The 21,208-nt window shown below is 37.9% G+C and overlaps 1 long non-coding RNA gene across 1 annotated transcript; it reads right to left on the bottom strand.

The window, feature by feature from the left end:
- Positions 1-1,058: 1,058 nt before the first annotated feature.
- LOC116557018 lies at positions 1,059-18,583 on the bottom strand. Its single transcript, XR_004271321.1, has 3 exons — positions 18,571-18,583; positions 4,969-4,974; positions 1,059-1,203 (listed from the first exon to the last, which is right to left on the bottom strand). It is a non-coding gene; the product is annotated as an uncharacterized LOC116557018 (long non-coding RNA).
- Between the last annotated feature and the right edge of the window lie 2,625 nt (positions 18,584-21,208).

The following is a 21,208-nucleotide window of genomic DNA, read 5'->3' as shown; positions in this document are numbered from 1 at the left end:
TGACCTGTCTAGTGTTGTCAGAGGGATGTTAAAGTCTCCCACTATTATTGTGTGGCAGTGTAAGTCTCTTTGAAGATCTCTAAGAACTTGGTTTATGAATCTGGGTGCTCCTGTATTGGGAGTATATATATTTAGGACAGTTAGCTCTTCTTGTTGAATTAAATCCTTTACCATTATCTAATGCCTTTTGTCTTTTTATAATCTTTGTTGGTTTAAAGTCTGTTTTATCAGAAGCTAGGATTGCTACCCCTGCATTTTTCTGTTTTCCATTTTCTTGGTAAATTTTTCTCAATCCCTTTATTTTGAGCTCATGTGTGTCTTTGCACATGATATGGGTCTTTTGAAGACCAAATACTGATGGATCTTGTTTTTTTGTTTGTTTGTTTGTTTTGTTTTGTTTAATCTAGCTTCCAATTCTGTGTCTTTTAATTGGGGGATTACATTCAAGGTTATTATTGTTATGTGTGGATTTGATCCTGTCATCATGATGCTAGCTGGTTGTTTTGCAGACTTGTTTATGTGGTTGCTTCATGGCGTCACTGGTCCGTGTACTTCAGTGTCTTTTTGTAGCAGCTGGTAACAGTTTTTCCTTTCCATATTTAGTGCTTCCTTCAGGAGCTCTTGCAGGACAGGTCTTGTAGTACAAATTTCCTCAGCATAGCTTGCCTAAAAAGGATTTTAATTATTTGCTTATGAAGCTTAGTTTGGCTGAATATCAGATTCTGGGTTGGAAATTCTTTCCTTAACAAATGTTGAATTTGTTCTGAATCTTTTTTGGCTGGTTTGGTTTCCATTGAGAGGTCTGCTGTTAGTCTGTTGGGGTTCCCTTTGTTGGGGACCTACCCTTTCTGTCTGCACTTAAAACTTTTTCTTCTTTTCGACCTTAGAGAATCTGTTGATTATGTGTCTTGGGGATGATCTTCTTGTGGATTATCTTACAGGGATTCTCTGCATTTCCTGAATTTGAATGTTGGCCTGTTTTGCTAGGTTGGGGAAGTTCTCCTAGTTGATATCCTGAAGTATATTTTCCAACTTTGTTCAAGTCTCCTTATCTTTCTGTTACCCCAATTAGTCATAGGTTGGTCCCTTTACATAATTTCGTGTTTCTCAGAGGTTTTGTTCATTCCTTTTCTTTCTTTTTTCTCTATTCTTATCTGCCTATCTTATTTCAGAAAGATAGTATTCAAGCTCTGAGATTAGTTTCTCTGGTTGGTCTATTCTGGTATTAATGCTTGGGGTTGCATTGTAAAGTTCTCATGTTGTATTTTTCAGCTCTAACAGGTCAATTATGTTCCTTTCTAACTGGCTATTTTGGCTGTCATCTTCTGTATTGTTTTATCATGATTCTTAGCTTCTTGTCATTGGGTTACAACATGCTTCTTTAGCTCAGCAAAGTTTGTTACTACCCACTGTCTGAAGCCTACTTCTGTCATCTTAGCCACCTCAGCCTCAGCCCAGTTCTGAGCCCTTGCTGGAGAAGTGTTGTGGTCATTTCAAGGAAAAGGGGCACTCTGGCTTTTTGAGTTTTCTGTGTTTTTGCATTGATTCCTTTTCATCTTTGTGGGCTTATCTACCTTCAATCTTTGAGGTTTCTGACTTTTGGATGGTTTTGTTGTGGGCTTGTGGTTGTTGTTATTGTTGTTTTCTGTTTGTTTTTTCTTTTAATAGTCTGGCCATTCTTCCGTAGGATCATTGCAATTTGCAGAGGGTCTGCATACTTGGAGGACTCATCAGTGAAGGCTGTGAAACAGCAAAGATGGCAACCTTCCCCTTCCTCTATAAGCTCCATCTCAGGGTAGTACTGATCTATTGCCAGTCCCAATGCACCTATAGGAGGTGGCTGGAGACCCAGGTTGGGAAATCTCACACAGTCAGGGGCAACAGGATCAGGGACCCATTTCAAGAAGCAGCCTGATTTTTTGGTAGAACAGTTTTACTGTGTTGAGGATTCCTTCAGCCCCTTATTGGTTTGGGCTCTCTAAGGCCCACAGGCTATACTAGCTAAAAAGTCCAAATTGCCAAGGTGGCAGCCTGCCCCATCCCTCAGGCACTCAATGCCAGGGAGAAATTAGAGCTCAGTCAGCCCGATAGAGCACAAATGGAGGTGGCCGGAGGCCCTGGCTGGGAAGACCTGACTGGGAGAATCTGCCCCATAAGTAGGAGTGAATCAGGGTCCCGCTTCAAGAAGCAATCTGGTCATGCCTCGACACAACAGCTGTATCATGGTGGGGAATCTCTTGTCAGCTTGGACTCTCCAAAGCCGGCAGGTTGGAACTGCTGAGTCATCCAACCAACCCAGGTGGTGACCTTCCACTCCCCAGGGCACTCTGTTCCAGGGAGAGATTGTAGCTCTGCCCCTAATAGGTGTGTGCAGCTGTGGCTGGAGGACTGGACTAGGAGCTCTCCGCCCAGTGAGAAGGAATGGATGGGGGCCCCACTTAAAGAAGCAGTCTGGCCATGATCTGGCAAAGGTGCTGTGCTGTACTGCAGTGGGGACCCTTCCTGATCTGGACCATTTGAACTCTCCAAAGCCTGCGACTGAAATGGCTGAGTCAATCAAACAGCAGGATGGTCCTTCCCACTCCCCTCAGTGGCTCCCTCTGGTCTCAGGCAGGCTCTGCCCTGTTGACAGTGCCTGGCAGGAATTCCAAGCCAATGGGTCTTATCTTGTGAGGTGCTGTGGAAGTGGGGACCACAGAATGACGCTGCTCAGCTCCCTGAATTCCACCTCTTCCTAAAGGTATGCGTGGATTTGTATATTTTATACATAAAGCTCTTGGGTCTCTGTGTGTGCCAGAGCAGCTTCTCTGCCAAGTCTCCACATAGCTTGGAGGGAGTTCACAAGGGGATCTCCTGGTGGATTGGGTTCACAAGTAGATCTCCTGATCCATGGATTGCAAAGATCTATGGGAAAAGCATGACTTCCCGGGGTTGCACAATCACTCATCACTTTCCCTGGCCGGTGGTGGATGTTCCCTAGGTTCCCTGTTGCTCCTGGGTGGGCCATTACCTCACCCTGCTTTTTTTCGTTCTCCGTGGATAGAGTTGTTCCCTGTTGTAGGAATGGTTTCCCAGAACTACTTTTACTGTTCCAGTGGCAACTTACTCTATTCATGATACAAAGATAGAAGGCAAAGGGACTTATTATAAAATAAAGATGTTTTATGGCATCAGAAACTAGAAGTATTTGGTGGGTATTGGAGAAAAAAAATTGTATAAAATATACAAAACCAGAAACTAATCTTTGAAAACATTCTTCTAATCTTAAAATATGTTTATATATATATATATACAAACATTATATATGTGTGTGTGTTTATCCAAACATACATACATACATACATATATATATATATATATATATATAGAGAGAGAGAGAGAGAGAGAGACAGAGAGAGACAGAGAGAAAAAGAGGGAAGAGTAGTCTCACTATAGGTTTCTGGGGCATAATACTACTGAGAATTATGTCTGAAATCAGTGACCAATAAAACTCATCATCTGTTTACTTCCATTTTGGTCAAAGCAAGATAGTGCTCATTGGAAGACTTAGTTTCATCCCAGACCTCTGTGACTCCCCACTTGGGTGGTTCATCTGCTTAAATGACCTCCCAACCTACTCCAGGAAAACTCAGCAGCCAGCATCTTCAGCTGCTTTCTGTGTTCCATCTCAATTCATGAAAGAACTTTGGAGAGTCAAACCCTAGCAACATTGCCTAACCATGAAAGTATGATCATTTATTCTGCTATGGGCGCTCCAAGATAGATGTGAGACAGAAGAATACCCATGAGAAAGTTTTATTCCATACTTCAAACAGAAAAGGAAGCAGGGTGTACTCTCTGTCTCATTTATTTGACCCCTCCTTCCAAGTAAATTATAGAAAATAGGAATTAGAACACAAATTTAACTAATTTCACTTTCTTCTCTATCTCTTTATTATACTTTCATAATCCCATCAGACAAAGAACTAACTTATTTCTATTCTCTATGATCTAACTTCTTTCTACTGTGAACAAAGTCTTAAGAACTAGCTGTCAAAGGATAAAGTGATATCTTCTCTATGCCACAGCTATGCCCCTTATGATTGTCCCTAAAATATTAAATTGGCACTCAAAAAGCCTGAAAATTCTTCCTCTCTCCATAGACCCAGGTCTTAAGGTCCAATGTTTTGCTAAAGAGAGTAAGGTCTTACCCTTTTTTTCTTTTTTTAAATTTCCTGGCTTGGCTCTAGAGATGTGAAATAGAAAACCAAACATGACTTAAAGGGAAAATTAAAGTGCATTTGGGTCATTATTTGCAAAAGGTTAACCACAATACACAAACTATGTCTTTCAATAGTTTTTATTTCCCTTACCTTATTCCCAACCCTTGTTTTCAGGTGAGAACACAGAAACATGATGTAAATAAACCCTAGAATACCTTAAAGGAATATAAAATTGATATTTTTAATTTAAAAAGTGAACATTTGTCCCACCCATTGTTAGTATCCTTGAAACAATGTTAGCACCTTTGAAACTAATTTTATTTTTCTGAGATAAAGAAACTCTTCTGACCAAAGTTCAAGAAGAAACCATATTTATGTGAAAGTATTAAAACTCTTATACATCATTAAAAACAATGGTAGGTATATTTTTATCATCACTCCATCATAACTTACAGCATAACTTTCAGATTATATATCTGATTCATTTTAATACATATTTAACAGAAATAAGCAAAACTTATACTTGTTATACTATAGCAAAATTCTGCCATTCCGGTATCTAAAAGTAAAATAATAATAACAATCTTTTGTTTATCACATTTTCTGTGATAGGAAAAAAGGAAAAGAATCTGCCTTGTATTAAAAATACCTTTTCAAACATTGCTACTATTTCTTTCTTTTTTTTTTTTTTTTTTTTTTTTGAGACGGAGCTTCACTCTTGTTACCCAGGCTGGAGTGCAATGGCGTAATCTCGGCTCACTGCAACCTCCACCTCCCGGGTTCAGGCAATTCTCCTGCCCCAGCCTCCTGAGTCGCTGGGATTACAGGCATGCGCCACCATGCCCAGCTAATTTTTTGTATTTTTAGTAGAGACGGGGTTTCACCATGTTGACCAGGATGGTCTCGATCTCTTGACCTCGTGATTCACCCGCCTCGGCCTCCCACAGTGCTGGGATTACAGGCTTGAGCACATGTTATTGCTTCATCACAATAATAAGGTAGTTAAATTTCTTCAACCAGAAATCTGGAAGGTAGGTGGTCAGGGCTAGCAAACCTGCTTAAGGGTGTCATTAGGAAACCAGACTTCTTCTGTTGTCATTATCTTCTATCCTTAACATACAGCTTTCTTCCTCATGACCTTAAGAAAGCTGCTGTACTTCTGATCATCTTGTTCACATTCTGGACAGAAGGAAGGAAAAAGGAGAAGGTCAAAGACAAAAAGGCTTTTTTTCCAAGCAACTTTGACTTTTCATTCAGGAAATAGTTTGCAGTGTCCTTCTGCATTCTACTGGCCACACCTGTGTGTCCTGGCCAACTTCATAAGGCAGTTGTAAAGGATACCAGGATAAAGTGTTTAGCTTTCCAGTGTCCAGAGAAGAGGAAGACAGGAGAGTCTTTCGGTGATTGAATTGTGAGTGAGCCAACTGCCAGCATCTGACACACTGACATGAAGTTACCTTTTGGCATGAGTTCAAATGTAAAGGAAATTTGAAACTAATCTTACCTGTCTACATTTATAATTATAAATTATATTGTAATTATAAGACTTCCTGTATAGCAAATGTTTGTGATTTTTGAATAAACATATTAACTAGTAATGTACAATTTTTACATAATATGTAGCATCAAGTCTAATTAAATATTAATTCTGATCTATTATGACAAAAGTTTCTTGTGGACTGAGATAATAATTCTTAGTCAAAACCATAGTAAGTGGATAATATTTTCAGTTATAAACTCATGGCTTATATTTATTAATTTTTTCACCAGAAAGCGAAAGAAACATTATTTTTCAATTGAAATTCCATTCAAACCTCAGTGAAGGAACTCTTTTGTCATCACATCAAAAAGAATCCAAAAATAGTAAAAGGGAAGACTTATGAATGAGAATGAAGCTGATTCAGGAAAATGTCACATTTAGCTCTTTTCTTCAAGTAGTATTCTTAATCATAAGTAGCTTAATGTATTACCATATCTAATTACGTACTATAACTTTTTCAGGATAAGCGGAACTATGACAAGTGTCAGTTTGCATCATATTTAATTTTTGTTTAACAAATTAAAACATTTTCATCACTCCTAAAAGAAATCTAGCACCCATTAGTAGTCTCTACTCAACTTCTTCCCAAAGCCCTCCCCTCCCAGCTCTAGGAAGCTACTAATTAAACTGTATTTTATGGATTTGCTTATTCTAAACATTTATTAAAAATTGAATCATAACAATATGTGGTACTTTGTGACTAGCTTCTTTTACTTAACATAGTACATTTAAGGTTCATCCATGTTGTAACATTTATCAGTACTTCATTTTAATGCCTCATAATATTTATTCCATTAATATTTATTCCAAACCCCTATTTATTTGTGACACTCTGAACTGATCTAAGCAGTTTTATCACCTGTTATAACTCTAGATAGTATGCAACATGAGGAGAAATGCCAGATATAGGTGATGGGGAGAAAGGCAGCAAATCACACTGCCACGTGTGTACCTATGCAACAATCTTGCATGTTTTTCACATGTACCCCCAAACCTAAAATGCAGTGAAAAAAAAAAAAAAAAAGAAAAGAATTTAATGTGAAAGGAAAAAAAAAAGATACCATGCATTGTAAAAAGAACCATTCTCTTAGGTTCTTATTTCCTTTGCCGTCTAAAAATAATCACTTTTCTGAGATATGGTAGGCTGAATAATGGTCCCCAAAGATAACTAAGTATTTACCTTTGGGAACTTTGTAAACTTACATAGCAAAATGGACTTGCAGATGTAATTAAATGGGAAGATTTTCCTAGATTATGCAGATGGGACCTAAATTAAATCCCAAATTGGGATGTAGAAGGAGATTCGATGCAGAAGAAGGCAGTGTGCCCCCTGAAGCATGATGGCACACAGCTGGCTTTTAAAAAATTTTATTGCACTTTAGGTTCTGGAGTACATGAGCAGAACATGCAGGGTTGTTGCACAGGTACCTACATGGCAATGTGGTTTGCTGCCTCCATCCCCCCATCACCTATATCTGGCACATCTCCCTGTGTTATCCCTCCCCAACCTCCCTACCTCCTGCTATCCCACCTGTATTCCCCCTCAACAGATCCCAGTGTGTGATGCTTCCCTCCCTGTGTTCTTATTGTCCAACACCCGCCTATGAATGAGAACATGAGATGTTTGATTTTCTGTTCCTGTGTCAGTTTGCTGAGAATGATGGTTTCCAGATTCATCCATGTCCCTACAAAGGATATGAACTCATCTTTTTTTATGGCTGTATGGTATTCCATGGTGTATATGGGCCATATTTTCCTTGTCCAGTCTATCATCAATGGGCATTTGGGTTGGTTCCAGGTCTTTGCTATTGTGAACAGTGCCACAATTAACATATGTGTGCGTGTGTCTTTATAATAGAATGATTTATAATCCTTTGGATATATACCCAGTAATGAGATTGCTGGGTCAAATGAAATTTCTATTTCTAGATTCTTGAGAAATCACCACACTGTCTTCCACAATGGTTGAAATAATTTACGCTTCCACCAACAGTGTAGTGTAAAAGTGATCCTATTTCTCCACATCCTCTCCAGCATCTGTTTTTAACAATCGCCAGTCTAACTGGCGTGAGATGGTATCTCAATGTGGTTTTGATTTGCATTTCTCTAATGACCAGTGATGATGAGCGTTTTTTCATATGTTTGTTGGTTGCATAAATGTCTTCTTTTGAAAAGTGTCTGTTCATATCCTTCTCCCACTTTTGAATGGGTCTGTTTGATTTTTCTTGTAAATCTGTTCTAATTCTTTGTAGATTCTCCATCTCCCTTTGTCAGATGGAGAGATTGCAAAAAAAATTTCCCATTCTGTTGGTTGCTGGTTCACTCTAATGATTGTTTCTTTTGTTGTACAGAAGTTCTGAAGTTTAATTAGATCCCATTTGTCTATTTTGGCTTTGTTGCCAATGCTTTTGGTGTTTCACTCATGAAGTCCTTGCCTATGCCTATGTCCTGAATGGTTTTGCCTAGGTTTTCTTCTAGGGTTTTTATGGTGTTAGGTCTTAGGTTTAAGTTTTTAAGTTTTTAATCCACATGGAGTTAATTTTAGTGTAAGGTGTTAGGAAGGGGTCCAGTTTCTGCTTTTTGCACATGGCTAGCCAGTTTTCCCAACGCCATTTATTAAACAGGAAATCCTTTCCCCATTGCTTTTTTCAGGTTTGTCAAAGATCAGATGGTTGTAGATGTGTGGCGTTGCCTCTGAGGCCTCTGTTCTGTTCCCTTGGTCTATATCTGTGTTTTGCTACCAGTACCATGCTGCTTTGATTACTGTAACCATGTAGTATAGTTTGAAGTCAGGTAGCGTGATGCCTCCTGCTTTGTTCTTTTTGCTTAGAATTGTCTTGGTTGAAGAAGAGGCGATGGGCCAAGAAATACAAGCAATACAGCTCTAGATGTTGGAAAAGTCAGGGAAAAAGATTGTCCTCTACAGCCTTTGAAGGGATCATGTCAATACCAACACCCTGATTTTAACCTAGTGAAACTGATTTCAGACTTCTGACCCCCACATGTAATAGAATAAATGTGTGCAGTTTTAAGCCACCAAATTTCTGGTAGCCAAGGAAACTACTACATCAGGTAATATATTTAAATTTTAATAGGCTTCCTAGGGGAACTGTACTGCATTACCTCATAAAACTAATTCTTTTTTTTTTTTTTTTTTTTGAGATGGAGTCTCGCTCTTTCACCAGGGCAGAGTGCAGTGCTGCAATCTTGGCTCACTGCAGCCTCCATCTCCAGGGTCCAAGTGATTCTCCTGCCTCAACCTCCCAAGTAGCTGGGACTACAGGTGTCTGCCACCACACCCAGCTAATTTTTGTATTTTTAGTAGAGATGGGGTTTCACCATATACCACTTAACAAGCTGATTATGAAACAAAGATCTACCACAATGAACTGAAAATTGAAGCAAACTGTGAAAATTCAACGGGCTGGATGCAGAAATTTAAGAATACACATGATATTAAATTTTTAAAGATTTCTGATGATCAAGCACCTGCTGATCACAAAGCAGTGGAGCAATTCAGTAATGAGTTAGACATCATTGCTGTCGGCCAGGATGGTCTAGATCTCTTGATCTTATGATCTGCCTGCCTTGGCCTCCCAAAGTTCTGGGATTACAGACATGAGCCACTGCACCTGGCCAGGACTAATTCTAATGTTAATACATGGTGCATGTAATTTAAGGAGATATTTGGGGGTAAATAAGCTTTTGATGCCCCATCAAATCCTGCATTATACATGATAATTTATTCTTTAAGTTCCATAATTGGGAAAGTACACAAAGATCTTTGTGCATGATAGGATTCCAGGGTAAGAAAGCTGCATTCCATCAGCTGAAGGATGTTTCTTTACCCTCAGTGTTTTTCTTGACTTAAAGAAAACTATGAGCACTAGGGCTATGCTCTTGATCTTCCTGTGGATCGAGTGGAAGGAGGTATAGCTAAATCATTTATGAATTCAGGCTTTGATATTGATAATCACTAAATTGTGCTAAAAAGTACAGACTGAGCATCCCTAACTTGAAAGTACAAACTTTAAAAGGATCAAAAATCTGAAACTTTCTGTCAACATGACACCACAAGTAGAAAATTCCACACTTGACCTCATGTGACAAATGACAAATCATCATCAAAATGCAGATGCACAATACAATTTATTCAGCATTCCCAAAGGAAAAAAAAAGAGAGACCTCCAATTTTCCTTTAGCTGTGATGTATCTTTTTTCAAGCATGTCAAGATTTTCCCAAAAAATGCTTTGACTTCTTCAGATATGCAAAAAATACACCAACAGTGTCCCTCAGTACTCTGGAAGAAGTAAATATTGATGTTTTTAACATCAATAATAAAGCTCCAGTTTTTCTTTCATGCATACCCACAAGTAATAAAATGGCAAGTGTGTGGGTTTGACATGCCAAGTGCCAGTTCCCATGATGCCCTGCTTGGAAACAAGATCTACATGCAATATTCACTGGGTACTTTTGCTTATTCACTGCTATGTGGTATAAATATATTGTTGAAAATATCAAGAAAGTCTATAGATAAGCCTATGGGTAACAGAAATAAGGAAAAGATAAAGCATTCATGTTTATTTGTAGCACAGAAAGTCAAAGTGTTGGAGAAAGTGGACAGTGGTGAAGGTGTGAAACACTTTATAGAAGAGTTTAGTGTTGAAATGAGCACCATATATAACCTGAAGAAACAAAAAGGTAGACTATTGAGGTTCTAGTTGGAAAGCAATGAACAGAAGTTAATGATTTTATTTTAACTTCATAGAATAAAAAAAGGAAAATCTCAATCATGTATTGTAGTGTACTCATTAGTGTTGCAATGAACATGTGCCACTTAATAAGCTAATCATGAAACAAAGATCCACCACAATGAACTGAAAATTGACGTCAACTGTGAAAATTCAACAGGCTGGATGCAGAAATTTAAGAAAACACATGACATTAAATTTTTAAAGATTTCTGATAATAAAGCATTTGCTGATCACAAAGCAGTGGAGCAATTCACTAACGAGCTGGACATCATTGCTGTTGAAAATCTGATGCTGGAACAAGGACATGATGCTGATGAAACATCAACTATTTGGTATTATTTTCCCAAAAGACACTAGATACAACTAATTAAACGGATCCTTCAAAAATTAATACCAGTGACAGAATAACTGTGCTATGATGTGCTAATATGGCAGGCATGCACAAATGTAAACTTGCTGTGATAGGCCAAAGCTTGCATCCTTACTGTTTTCAAGAATTCAGTTTCTTATCAGTCTAATTATTATGCTCATAGAAAGACATGGATCACTGACAACATCTTTTCTGATTGGTTTTATAAACATTCTGTACCAGTGGCTCATGCTCATTGCAGGGAAGTTGGACTTGATGATGTTTACTTTTAAGTCCATCTAATCCTTTTGCAGTTATATACCTCACATAAAATTCTTCAAACTTCTTGGTATTATTACAGAATATTAAGGTTAGGATATAGCTTTATATTTTCTCAGAAACCTAAAATTTTTAACTATGTTTTAGCTGTGTTATATATAGATCTCCTTTTGTTACTTTTTATTAGACATTTTAAACCTCTAATAGGCATTATCCTGTCCTTTTCATTTTACATTTTTGTACTATTTTTGTAAATGTTAGCATTATTTTAGTTTCCTCTATTGTCTGTTAGGAAACTAATAATCCTATAAAGCTAAGTGGTGAACCACATCATGGAGTTGATATGCAGTATAGTGGAGACTGGATTAAACCAAGTTTTCAAGCTTTGAATGCCATATAGTTATCATCATGCTCGTCTTGCCTCTGTTTTATTTTCCCACCTTTTTTTTCCCTCTCCCTCTTAGTTCAAATAGCATATTTTTTCTTACATTTTAATGATAACACATAGTAAAATGCTGTCTGACATCTTCTTACATCTCCAGAGTTGCTACATTTCAAGAGTAAACTTTCTGCTATATTTTTAAGGCAATGTACATTATGTTTGTGTAGTCTTTTCATTAGCCTAAGGCCACTTCCACATCTCAGTACCACTGCCAGTTTCCTAACTCTGGAATAGTGAGTGCTCTATTCCGGTAGTTTGCTGTTCAGCACAGATAAGATGTGTGTTCTTCCCTTGGAATCTCTCAAGGTAACCTAAACGCTGCCAGAACACTCCTCTCAGATCTTCAGCTCGAGGACACAGTTCGACGTGCAAAGTCTTTGCCAAATTTCCATTGTCTGGCAGCCTTTAGCTAATGTGGTTCTGCAAGATTAAGGAATGATCTCTTATCCTTCTCATTTTTGCCTGTTCTTTCAACTCTGAAGGGTGGATTTGTTTTTCCCCTGAACATTTAGAAATAAACAGCATTTCATTTGCCAGCCTTAGAATGACTGCCCCAGTTTGCAGTGGCGTTCCTATCCCAGGGCTGGCTTCCTTATTTGGAAATGTTCTCACAGGGACAAGCTACGTTACTGAGTGCTTAGCCTCCAGGTCAAATGCTGAAAGTACAGAGGGGGCTAGTAATGACGTGAAACTGAAGAAAGCAAGTTCACAGTTTTGGTGCAGATCCTGTATTTGTGAGGTCACTGTGCAATGGGACTGTACCCGAATCTTATATTCATGAACTTCCTATGTGGCTGTGTTTGATTGACTTCTCAAAATATGGGGCAGGTCAGAGAATTTGTTGAATCTGGCACATCTGTTATGTAGCAGAGGAAATTATTCCCAGAATGTGGCAAATCACAATCAGTACTCTCTCTCCTACAGCCCTGGAGATTTATATGCTCCTGATTTCATGAGTAATTTGAGTATTGGAGGTGAATGAGTCTATCATTGGGAAGTGTTAGTCATCAACATAACACAAAAGCCACAAACTTGTTTGAAAATTCTACTATTACACAAACTTGGAATATTTATACATTTGTGACACATCATATCCACTCCTCCTCCTGAAAATGCATGTTTTGTAGCACATGATTTCAGGGAAGTTAATGTAAAAGATCTTTCCATTCCCTTGTTTTCAGGCTTTGTATTATTTCTGTATCTATTTCTTCTCTTTGCAGAAACCAGGACTGTGAAGCAATTGTGAGACACATTAATACGTGTTTTTAAGTTGTTTCTAACTAGATTTTCTTCTCTTACTGTTTTGTTCCATAGTTTCCATCTACTCCATCTTCATTGCTATGTGTTTCTTCATGAAAATCCAGACAAAAGCTACACTAGCTCTGGAAAATGATTGAATCATTTCCCATTTATTCTTCCACTTCAATTATCTTTAAGAATCACACAAAATGAAGTCCAGTGCTTTATATTTTGGATCAACAACTTTTTGTTCAAGAGTATTTTCTACTTTGTTTCTTCCTCCTCACTCAAATATTGTCGTACAATTACCAGTAAAGACAATTTCTCATAACTTACAGGGCAAATTGTTACAGGTAGTTTCAAAGACATGCCCATAGCTGTAAACATGATAAATCAGTGGTAGAGCCCAAAATGGATATAAGGATGTTAATCTTATGAGCTTATAGTTTAAAATTTTAATATGCCCACTGTCTCATTGTGCGTTATTATTCATAAATAATAATTATAAATTAATACGAAATATATATTTTGATGAACTATGACATCACATTAATTCTTCATAAAGCTAATAAAATGTTACCCTGACTATATTCACTTTTATAACAGTTGATTAAGAGGAGTAATTGAGACAATAAATATAAAGTATTAGCAGTGCCTGGCACATAGTAAGTACTAAATATGACTTCATTATTATTATTTATTAAGTGTCTAATAGATGCCAACTGAGTTGCTCTTAACTTCACAGTTAAGGAAGTCTTTATAGCAAATCATTTAATTATCTAAATTTCTTTTTTGGCTTTTCTATGTTCCTTGTGTCTATTCTATCGACCCATTATCATTTCATTTCCAGTATAATTTAAATTGCAGGATATCATTAAGTAGTATAGAATTTACATATTAGAGAGTGCTGGGTTTTTCTTTATTTAATTTCCTCGAGTTGTATGCTTCACTGGAATGGCTAGGTCCAGAATTCACACACACACATACACACACACACACACACACACACACATTTTCATAAGTCCACTTGTGACTGTTTGCCATAGTCTCTACTTAAAAAGAGAAATACACTAAAAATGTTTTTATGCTCTAATATATTTTATATAGTGAGTATATAAGAAGGAACCCTGTGATTGAAAATAAGCAACTGCGAAAGGAAGACAGGTAGTTACGCAGATGACTGCTGCAGGATGGCTCAGGAAGGCAGGCAGACATAGTCACCACAGGAGCAAAATATCCTTGAGGTCAGTACATGTGACCGGGGGAACATGTAGGGGGAGGTCTATGTTTAAAATGAAAGACAGTAATGATCCATTTCATAGACACAATAAAGGTTTTATTGTTGCTGCTGCTGTTGTTTTATAATGAAGAGTTGCTAACAAGTTACATGTAGAAAAATCTATTGGGTTGTGTCTCCCTTAGCAGCCTACAGTGAATCTGATCACCAAAGTGATGTTTACTTTGTGTTCGCAAAAGCCGTATTTATGGTTATGGTTGGGATGCTCAGACACAGGTCCTTCTCTTTTCATTGTCTTCAAAGGTGGGACTTCTTGATGCCGTGTTCCTTGCTGGCAGGATGACAGCAGTAGTTAATCTTCTCATATTTCCAAAGTTAGCCTTCTGCTCCTTCTGGGTGATTGTCAGGTTGGTCCCTGTTCTTCCTTTGTTCCAGGTAGATAATTGGGAAATGAGAAGAAATTGAACATATGTGCTATAATTTATCAGCATTCTGGGCTTTCTGTCTGCTCAATGTCTTCTTCTGCCCCAATAGAAAGCAAATCCCAAGTCAGAAGAGGTATCATATCTGGACAGGAAGTGAGAAAAATCAGAGCAGCATAATGTGTAGGATTTGACACATCCCTTTAGGGGAAGCAGAGGCCCAGTTTTCTTTGAGAAGGAAAGGCTGAACCAGCCAGGAACACACACCTTTCTGCATTGTCTGGCTGTCTGCGAAAGGCAGATGGAAAACTGAAATGCAGATTACATTCAGGAAGAAGCAGCTTCTCCCCAGGTATCCACGCTTACCTGTGGTTAATCAATATTTCCTCAGTATCTCATGTTTCTATTTTTCTGCTCCATCTTGTGTCCCCCTATAAATAGATTCTCAGTTATATGTAGTTCAAACCCACCAAGGTGTGATCTGATAGTGGCTTTCAGAGTAGGCGTGTGTGACAAGAGGCTAAGAGAGAACTTAAAGCCACATAAACACTTTACATTTAGCTAGGAATGCAGCCAGTGACAACTTAAAGAAACTTGCCTATTTGGTTTAATCAAATAGTGATGTAATTGTTCCATGCAATATAGTAACCACTGGCCACATGTGGCTATTTAAATTTAAAAATACATTAAGCGTTTATTCCTCAGTCTCACTAGCTACATTTCAACTACTTTGCATGTGGCTAGTGGCTACTGGATTGGGCGGCTCAAATATTGCAGGAAGTTGCACTGAGCAGCACTAAATGTGGGCAGTCACAATGCTGATGACACTCAGGGTCCTTCTAGATTCTTACCAAGTTATTCATTATTTACAGATGTCACTGTTCTTTCTCCAGGCCTCATGTCAATGCTCCAGGCAGACAAGAGGGAAAGAGTAAGAAAGAGATGTTGATCGCTCATTCCCTTCCCACTTTCTCTTTTTCAGAAAAATAATAACTTATTCAGAATTTTCAACTGTTAAATTAATTCTTATAGCACATAAAACGAAAATCAGTTGGATGACCTTCCGTGACTAGGAGAAGGACTGGGATAAGTATATTTAATTGGTACTTGGCTACTACAAACAAAATCAGAGTTGTGTTGTGAGACAAAAGGGAAGAATCAAAGTTGAGTAGGTAACATCAGAATCTGAAACACATGGGATATCTTTTTTACAACATCAATTGTACTCAATTTAAAATATGTGCTTTGAGTTTTTCATAGGTAAATTTTAAGAAACTTAAAATGGTGAAAATTAAAAGAAACATAGATATGCTTTCACAGTAGAATATTTCCAAACTACAAATTTTTGATAAAACATGATAATACAAAGAAATTTTGTCCCTTGTTTAATATATCCCTCCATATACTATTGTGTTTAATAGTGTAATATATACCACCATATACTATTGGGGTTCTTAGCCTCCTTTTGCCATTAGGGGGATTTGGGTTTAATAGAAGGAAAAACATACATTAGGTGCTTCTTTTATTAGTACAATTTTCATTTTCATGGGAGGCCCCAGGAAACTAACTGATAAGTCTTCAGGGACTCAGATCATGAGATATCTACACAGAGCTGAGAAGCTTTTGGTTGTTTCGTGTCCTGTGGGCTTTACAACTTTTTGCAATCCCTTAGATAAACCTGAAACAATTGTGTATAAAAGGTATGTTAGTGCCTCACCTGCCTTAAAAGGGTCTTCAAACTCTCTCTAAGATCTTCTTAAAATGAAAAACCTGGTTTGGATTTCTTTATTTTTTTATTGCATTTTAGGTTTTGGGGTACATGTGAAAAACATGCAAGATTGTTGCATAGGTACAAACGTGGCAGTGTGATTTGCTGCCTTCCCCATCACCTATATCTGGCATTTCTCCCATTGTTTTTCTCTCCCCAACTCCCCACCCCCCGCTGGCCCTCCCTACTTCCCCCCAACAGACCCCAGTGTGTAGTGCTCCCCTCCCCGTGTCCATGTGTTCTCATTGTTCAACGCCTGCCTATGAGTGAGAACATGCAGTGTTTGATTTTCTGCTCTTGTGTCAGTTTGCTGAGAATGATGGTCTCCAGGTTCATCCATGTCCCTACAAAGGACACGAACTCATTGTTTTTGATGGCTGCATAATATTCCACTGTGTATATGTGCCACATTTTCCCTGTCCAGTCTATCATTGATGGGCATTTGGGTTGGTTCCAGGTCTTTGCTATTGTAAATAGTGCTGCAATGAGCATTCGTGTGCATGTGTCCTTATAGCAGAACGATTTATAATCCTTTGGATATATACCCAGTAATGGGATTGCTGGGTCAAATGGAATTTCTATTTCTAGGTCCTTGAGGAATCGCCACACTGTCTTCCACAATGGTTGAACTAATTTACACTCCCATCAACAGTGTAAAAATGTTCCTATTTCTTCACATCCTCTCCAGCATTGGCTGTCTCCAGATTTTTTAATGATCACCATTCTAACTGGCATGAGATGGTATCTCAATGTAGTTTTGATTTGCATTTCTCTAATGACCAGTGATGATGAGCCTTCTTTCATATGTTTGTTGGCCTCATGTATGTCTTCTTTTGTCAAGTGTCTGTTCATATCTTTTGCCCACTTTTGAATGGGCTTGTTTGTTTTTTTCTTGTAAATCTGTTTTAGCTCTTTGTAAATTCTGGGTATCAGCCCTTTGTCAGATGGGTAAACTGCAAAAATTTTTTTGCATTCTGTTGGTTGCCGATTCACTGTAATGATTGTTTCTTTTGCTATGCAGAAGCTGTGGAGTTTGATTAGGTCCCATTTGTCTATTTTGGCTTTTGTTGCCAATGCTTTTGGTGTTTTGGTCATGAAGTCCTTGCCTACGCCTATGTCCTGAATGGTTTTGCCTAGGTTTTCTTCTAGGGTTTTTATGGTGTTAGGTCTTATGTTTAAGTCTTTAATCCATCTGGAGTTAATTTAGTGTAAGGTTTTAGGAAGAGGTCCAGTTTATTTTTTCTGCACATAGCTAGCCAGTTTCCCAACACCAATTATTAAACAGGGAATCCTTTCCCTATTGCTTATTTTTGTCAGGTTTGTCAAAGATTGGATGGTTGTAGATATGTTGTGTTGCCTCCGAGGCCTCTGTTCTGTTCCATTGGTATATATCTCTGTTTTGGTACCAGGACCATGCTGTTTTGATTACTGTAGCCTTGTAGTATAGTTTGAAGTCCGGTAATGTGATGCCTCCCACTTTGTTCTTTTTGCTTAGAATTGACTTGGCTATGTGGGTTTTGGTTCCATATGAAGTTTAAGGTGGTTTTTTCCAGTTCTGTGAAGAAGGTCATTGGGAGCTTGATGGGAATATCATTGAATCTGTAAATTACTTTGGGCAGTATGGCCATTTTCACGATATTGATTCTTCCTAACCATGAACATGGAATGTTTCTCCATCTGTTTGCGTCCTCTCTTATTTCGTTGAGCAGTGGTTTGTAGTTCTTCTTGAAGAGGTCCTTTACGTTCCTTGTTAGTTGTATTACTAGGTATTTTATTCTCTTTGTAGGAATTGTGAATGGCAGTTCGTTCTTGATTTGGCTCTCTTTAAGTCTGTTATTGGTGTATAGGAATGCTTGTGATTTTTGCACATTGATTTTGTATCCTGAGACTTTGCTGAAGTTGCTTATCAGTTTCAGGAGATTATGGGCTGAGACAATGGAGTCTTCTAGATATACTATCATGTCGTCTGCAAATAGAGACAATTTGACTTCTTCCTTTCCTATTTGAATACGCTTTATTTCTTTTTCTTGCCTGATTGCTCTGGCTAGAGCTTCCAGTACTATATTGCATAGGAGTGGTGAGAGAGGGCATCCTTGTCTAGTGCCAGATTTCAAAGGAAATGCTTCCAGCTTTTGCCCATTCAGTATGATATTGGCTGTTGGTTTGTCGTAAATAGCTTTTATTATTTTGAGATACGTTCAGTCAATACCTAGTTTATTGAGAGTTTTTAGCATAAAGAGCTGTTGAATTTTGCCAAAGGCCTTCTCTGCATCAATTCAGATAATCATGTGGTTTTTGTCTTTGGCTCTGTTTATGTGGTGAATTACGTTTATGGACTTGGGTATGTTGTACCAGCCTTGCATCCCTGGGATGAATCCTTCTTGATCATGGTGGATAAGCTTTTTGATGTGCTGTTGCAATTGGCTTGCCAGTATTTTATTGAAGATTTTTGCATTTATGTTCATCATGGATATTGGCCTGAAGTTTTCTTTTCTTGTTGAGTCTCTGCCGGGTTTTGGTATCAGGATGATGTTTGTCTCATAAAATGATTTAGGAAGGATTCTCTCTTTTTGGATTATTTGGAATAGTTTCAGACGGAATGGTACCAGCTCCTCTTTGTATGTCTGGTAGAATTCGGCTGTGAACCCATCTGAACTGGGCTTTTTTTGGGTGGTAGGCTCTTAATCGCTGCCTCAACTTCAGACCTTGTTATTGATCTATTCAGTGTTTTGACTTCTTCCTGGGTTTGGATTTCTTAATGGGGTAGTGGTGAAAAGGAAGCATCCATCAATCTAATTTTTCTGCTATCAGTGTATTACTTTCAAAATGTTAATATCCATTTACAAGTGAGTTTCCTTTTTAAGCGCTATGGTATATTTGTTCTATGGTAGGATTCTTTGGCAGTGGGGATTTCTTAATGACCATAGACATAGGCTTATTGTGCCACATGGATGGCCCCCTCAAGAAATGTTTTAGTACAGGTTAACTATGATTTTGCAGAATAAATGACCAATGATAGTGTATCAATTTTCCATAATTTCCCTGAGCTTCTATCCCATATTCCAATATTTTTAATAAAATGAAATGGGATTTTGATGCATCTTGATTCCTTGATGCAGCCATTCTAAAAGTTGATAATTAGCCACAAATATTAAAGACAGAAGTAGCCTTACACTTTTTCTCTGTGGGTAAATGTTTTTTTTTTTTTTTTTTTTTTTTTTTTACCTTTAATTTAATGGTTTAAAATATGTAAGATCTAGCATTCCTCCAGTTGTAACATTGTGATTTCTAGCTTCTACATACTCCTGTGTGTTTATGTGTTATATGTGTTACTATGCTTATCACCCTTCATGAAAGCAAAAGAAAAAAAAATAAATAAAAAAGACTCTGCTTTCTCCCTTACAATTACTTACAAAGTCAGCTTAATACCAATGCATAGATAAACACAGACAAATATAAATTTTTACGTAGGGCTCACAGCAACAAGTGAATAAAATGATATGTCTATGTCTTGAACACAGAAAACAAAGAAGCAGACCTTATGTTTGCTTTTACTGGAATGACAAGGCTGGAAATTAATGTAAAAGGTTAGAAAATTAAGTTTTTAAAACTTTTAAAACCAAACTATATTGTACATAAAAAATAGCAAGTCATACTGTATTGCCTGATTTACTATTAAAAGGTAAACACATTTATATAACCACTACCTGTATCAGAATATAAGAGAGACCCAGCACCTCAAGAAGCCTCTCTCATACCTCCTCCTAATATTGCCCCTACACAGATAATTACAACTTTGAATTGCATAATCATGAACTAGGTTTGTTAAATTTTTTGCATTTTATAGGAATGGTTTCATATAGTATGTGTTGGTTTGTGCCTGGATCCTTTTGATCAACATAGTGCAGCTGAGATTTATCCATGTTGTATGTAGCACTGATGCAGGGTTTTTCTTCTTGGTCACTTTGCAAGCCAGAAACCCCTGGTCAATGATGACCCACCCCCAGCCTCAGTCAGCCATGCTGGCATGCCCCAGTTCACCTGTGCTATAGTTTATACCCACGTTTGGCAGTACCCAAACTCTTGTGCTGTGCCCAAGAAAAATGAGGATATGCTGGATGCTGAAGGGTGAGGAGGGCCAAGAAGAATTTTATTGAGTAACAGAACAGCTCTCAGCAGAGAGGGAATCCTACCCAAAGATAGGAAAGTCCCCCTCTATGGCTGGGTCTGGGGACTTTTATGGACTCAGAATGGAGTGTGTATGTGCTAATTGGTTTGTGAGTATGCAAAAAGGGTTAAAGCAAGGAAATCACTCAAAGGTGAGCATGACAGTATAAAAAACCAATTAGGAAAGAGTAGATATTTATAAAATAGGCAGAGTGGAGATCAGTCAGAGGAAAACACCCCAAAGAGGACAAGTTCTCAATTCAGTCCAAGGACTTAACTTGTAGCTTGGCTTTTAGGCTTTAAACTGTCTTCAACTTGGCAGTGAGGTTTCAGTGGGGACAAACCCTTATTTGCCTAGGCATTTGGCTGCTTCTTGCTGAGAGCTGTTCTGTTACTCAATAAAATTCTTCTTGGCCCTTCTCACGCTTCAGAGTCCAGCAAAGTCTTTTATTCTCTATCAGCAGTTATTTGTTCTTTTTGATTGATGTGTAATATTCCATTTTAAGAATGTAACACTATTTCCCTATTCTACTGCTGATGTTATTTCCAATTTAGAGTTCTCATGAAGAGTGCTGCTTTGAATATGTAGCATTAATCTCACATTACACATTTCTGTTCACTTTTTAATTTTATATATGTATATACCTCAGAGTGGAACAGAGGAGATGCAAGGTATAGCTGGCTATAGTCATCTTGTTAGATACTGCCAGTTTTCCAAGGAGATTATAACAGTTTATGCATCATTATTAGTGTCTGAGAGTTGAAATTATATTCATTGTCCTCACCAACACTTTTCATTGTTGGCTAT

The sequence above is a fragment of the Sapajus apella genome, unplaced genomic scaffold (genome assembly GCF_009761245.1).
Source record: "Sapajus apella isolate SASKATOON/1434 unplaced genomic scaffold, GSC_monkey_1.0 scaffold2, whole genome shotgun sequence".
NCBI lineage: Eukaryota > Metazoa > Chordata > Mammalia > Primates > Cebidae > Sapajus > Sapajus apella.
This window is presented reverse-complemented; position numbering and strand designations above follow the sequence as displayed.